The 3,993-nt window shown below is 55.1% G+C and overlaps 1 protein-coding gene across 3 annotated transcripts in view; it reads right to left on the bottom strand.

Annotated features, from left to right (window-relative positions):
* Positions 1 to 3,392, bottom strand: part of Kifc3 (kinesin family member C3) — a 34,813-nt gene extending 31,421 nt beyond the window's left edge. Inside the window, exons 1-2 of one of the 3 annotated variants that reach the window (XM_028770339.1) lie at positions 3,333 to 3,392; positions 1,969 to 2,191 (exon numbers count right to left, since the gene is read on the bottom strand). The gene's annotated coding sequence lies outside the window, so the exon portion shown is untranslated. Of the gene's footprint in view, positions 1 to 1,968; positions 2,868 to 3,040; positions 3,094 to 3,332 lie in introns of those variants that run through there. The other 2 variants (XM_028770340.1, XM_028770341.1) reach the window with 2 other exon arrangements.
* Between the last annotated feature and the right edge of the window lie 601 nt (positions 3,393 to 3,993).

Genomic DNA, 3,993 nt, shown 5'->3' with positions numbered 1-3,993 from the left:
TGGTATGGGAAGTGTAAGTGTCCTGGGAGCACTGGTATGGGAAGTGTTAAGTGTCCTGGGAGCAAACAAATGGATAGAATTCATTTAGATTTAGATCGGAAGCTTTTGTCTTGGTTTGGTTTGGTTATTTGAGACAGGGTGTTACTATGTAGTCCAGGCTGGCCTTGAGTTACCATCTTCCTCACTGCAAAAATCTTTATTATGTACCTACTGTGTGCAGAGAAGCTTCAAGGATATTTGAGCTGACCAAACGTTTGCCCCAGATTCAGGCTGTGATGCCAGTCACAGAAGCAAAGCCAGATGGAAGAGGCATCATGGAGTTTGAAGACTGAGTTGGGCACCCAAGAGACGCCCATTTTCAAGTTCCCCACTCTCAAGGCACTGACCACTTCCTGCCAGGCAGCAAGAACATGTGTTGAGCAGGGTTCATCCCCACCCCACCCCCCAGCTTCCTGAGGATGAGGGGCTCACCCCACATGCTATGCCCACATGCTCCATGATGGATAATCCTGAAATACATGCATATACATCACATGTATATACTTACACACATGCACGCACACAGACACACACACACACGAACCAAAGTCTAGAGGTCAGGCTCGCCACCAAGACTCAGAGCTAAAGGTCACTATTGCGAAAAGTGAGGGTATAACGGGGGATTACTCTTTCTTTTCTTTTCTTTTTTTTTTTTGTTTGTTTTTCAAGACAGGGTTTCTCTGTGTAGCCCTGGCTGTCCTGGAACTCACTCTGTAGACCAGGCTGGCCTCGAACTCAGAAATCTGCCTGACTCTGCCTCCCAAGTGCTGGGACTAAAGGCGTGTGCCCAGCAGTGGATTACTCTTACTCCAGATGAATGGTATTAAGTAAGGACAGGGATGAGTTCAGGGGGATGGGTTGGGGGGGTCTGGGGTGTGTGGGAGCAGTCAGTGCCTAGCCATATACAAAGTCCTCAGAAGTGACTGGAGAGCAATTAGGAAGGGCAGGACACAGCTGAGTAAATGAAAGCCCTAGGGATCCCCTTTAAGGGAGAGCTAGGTATGGGGGTTCACACCTACTTTCCCTAGCACTCAAAAGATTGCAAGTTCCAGACCAGTTTAGGTTGCACCGAAAGTTCAAAGTGGCTCAAGGAATTGGAAAAGGCCTAGGAGGCAGCTGTGTCCTTCTTTGAGGGAAATTCAGCCAGGATGAGGAAGAGATGAGCTGAGAGGATAGGACAGGGGAGAGGTGACACGTGGGGGTAGACAGAGGGGCAGGAACAAGGCATTTAGAGACAGGAAACTAAAAGCAAGAATCTGGAGTTGGAGACCAAAGACTTTTGATGTGATGCTCTTAGGGCCAAGTACTGAAGACAGTGGGTCATGGTCTCTTCCTTCCTTGACTGAAGAAAGTGTGGGGTACTCACTGGGAGAGGACAGAAATGTGGGAGAAAGGAGTCAAAAAGATGCCGAACAATATAAGTAGCCCCATACACGGATGCCTTGAGATGGGCGTGAAGTGGGAGAATCGAGAGGAGCAGATACAAATGCCCTCCCCAGGCGGCCTGCAACAGCACCAGGCATAAAGCCGACCCTGCAGGCCAGTGGGTGAAGCTAGGAGGACCATCCTCTGTGGGTGCTCCTACCAAGCTGAGACCAGCTCAGTCAAGGAGGGCAGAGGCGGGGGACCATACTTCTGTGCTATCAGGAAGGGAAGTCGGAGAGGCAGCCAGAAGAAAGAGGAAGGGTGTGTGCTAGATCTCCAAGAGGAAAAAGCAGCTGAATTTAGCAGCTGGAAACCCTGGTGTGGGGTCAGGAGTATCAAGGAATCTCAAACAAGCCCAGGGTTCTAGGCCAAGAGAGAGGTTCGTGTTCTCCTTACAGAGGTGTTTGGTCTGGGGTCCTGGGTCCTCTGGTAACCTGGAAATTATGGCGTAGAGCTACCAGACTGGTTCAGGCCTTGGCTCCGCCACCTGGGAGAATTAATTACCTGTTCTTTGTCTTATCATCTTCATGTATCAAGTGGTGAAAACTGCACTTCTCAGGGCTGGCATCAGACAATACACGTATGAAGTGTTGGCACAGGCACAACCGAGATGCTGCTATCTCTTGATACACTGTCCCATTGGTGGGTGAATGCAGAAGCTGGCTGGGGGAGGGGCAAGTGCTTCTCTGGGTTTAGCCAAGGATAGTAGATCTGCCTTCCTCCTGTCCTAAACCAGAGACAGGGCAAAGATTCTGTGTGTGTGTGTGTCTGTGAACACCTCATACACTATTGTTGGAGATAGCTTGGTTCTCCTGGGTGAGCATTTGGGGGAGGGGGCATGGTTAGACTGAGTTAGGTCATCCCTGGCACACACATGTTCTGGGACATCCAGACTTCAAATTCTCTGCTCCCTGCTACCCATACAGACAGCAGAACTCACCACCCCAAACCCTGAAGTCCAGCTATTCGAATACACAAAACCATTCTGGGGCTGCATTCCTAGCAAATGACTCTCTCTGGCCAAGGAGACTGGCCCTTTATGAAGGGCATGGGGCATAAGTCCTACCAGGCTAGGAAGGGCACTCAACCAGTCTGGGGCAGAAGGACACTAAGGAAGGTGAAGCTAGGGGTAATTCCAATGCCCAAGCTTGAGAAATGCATTGAAGGGTGTGTGTGTGTGTGTGTGTGTGTGTTTCGGAAGGGTAACAAATAATACTTAAGAATTTAAATCCAGCTTCCTCTTTAAACTGTTTCAGAACGGGCCTTTCACTGTGTCAGCCAGAGTTCTGCTGTTACTTGCAGTGGAACGGCTGAGGGGACAGACGGCTTCTGGGCTCCCCTCCCTGCAGGGATTCCTCAGCCGCAGCTGTCAATGACTTGATTCCTCTCAGCTTGCGAGGGTATTTCTGAGGCCCTCCCTCCTAACCTAGGGGCTGCCGCACCCCACCCCAGGCCTTGCGGGGGGGGGCGGGCGGGGGTGGGAGAAGGGGGAGAACTACCCGGGGACACGAGGGAGGGCCCAAACAGTAGCCTTCTTGGAAGCGACCCATGCAGGGGAGTGGGGTGCGCTGGTTACCCGCAGCTCCCAGGTAGGCTCTGCACATTCCCCGGCCAAGGAGATCCAGAGTGGGTCTCGGTGGCGCGACTCCAGAGGCCGTGCCACCCTCACGCCCAGATCCGGGCAAGATCCTCCGGCTGGACGACGCAGTGGGGACCCCCGTGCACAGCCGGGTCTCTGGGGCCTGATCGCAGCGCCCGCCGCGGGTCGGGATAGAGGGGTCCTCAGGCAGGGAGGGCGCGGCGCCCACCAGGCGCGCCGGGAGGAGCTCGTCCCAGCCCGCCCCCAGTCTGCCAGGACCCCGACTCACCGGCCTAGCGGAGACAGGATCCCAGCGCCGCCGCCGCCGCAGCGCCCCGGGCTCGGCCCGCTCCGGCCCGCCCGCGCGAGGCAGCTCCACGCCGCCTGCCGCTGCCTCCTCGGCCCGCCCCGTGCCCGCCCCTCCCGCACTTTCCACAGGAAATGATTAACTCAGGCCGCGGCGCGTTCCCATGGCAACGGGCTCAGGAGGGGGCACGCGCACTCTCGCGCACGCGCCCACCCGAGGCGCGTGCCTACCCCCTAACGCGGGCTGGTACACACTCACCCGCTGGTGCACGAGCCCAGGTACACCTTGCCTGTGCCTTCAGAGCAGGCTCACACCCTTCACTGCACCCCGCGTGCCTGCACACTCCGCCCTCACCCAGCCCGCAGGAACGCCGGCCTCTTACTCCCACCCAGGAGTTAACGTTGGGGAACAGTTACGCTCACCCTCAAACCCAGGTGCAGAAGTTCCACGCACCCCAGCTGGGATCCACACACATCTGGGACACGCAGACTCACATCTTAATATATTTTCTCATTTAGCAAACTCACACATGCAGACGAGAACAAGCATACACAACACCACACGTTCACCTGCTCGGCTATGCAGTCATGCACCCTCTCTCTGCGCCCAGCCTGCCATACTGCCTCTCCAGCTGCACCCCCTG

Source organism: Grammomys surdaster, unplaced genomic scaffold (genome assembly GCF_004785775.1).
Source record: "Grammomys surdaster isolate TR1022 unplaced genomic scaffold, NIH_TR_1.0 201, whole genome shotgun sequence".
NCBI classification, from domain to species: Eukaryota; Metazoa; Chordata; class Mammalia; order Rodentia; family Muridae; genus Grammomys; species Grammomys surdaster.
This window is presented reverse-complemented; position numbering and strand designations above follow the sequence as displayed.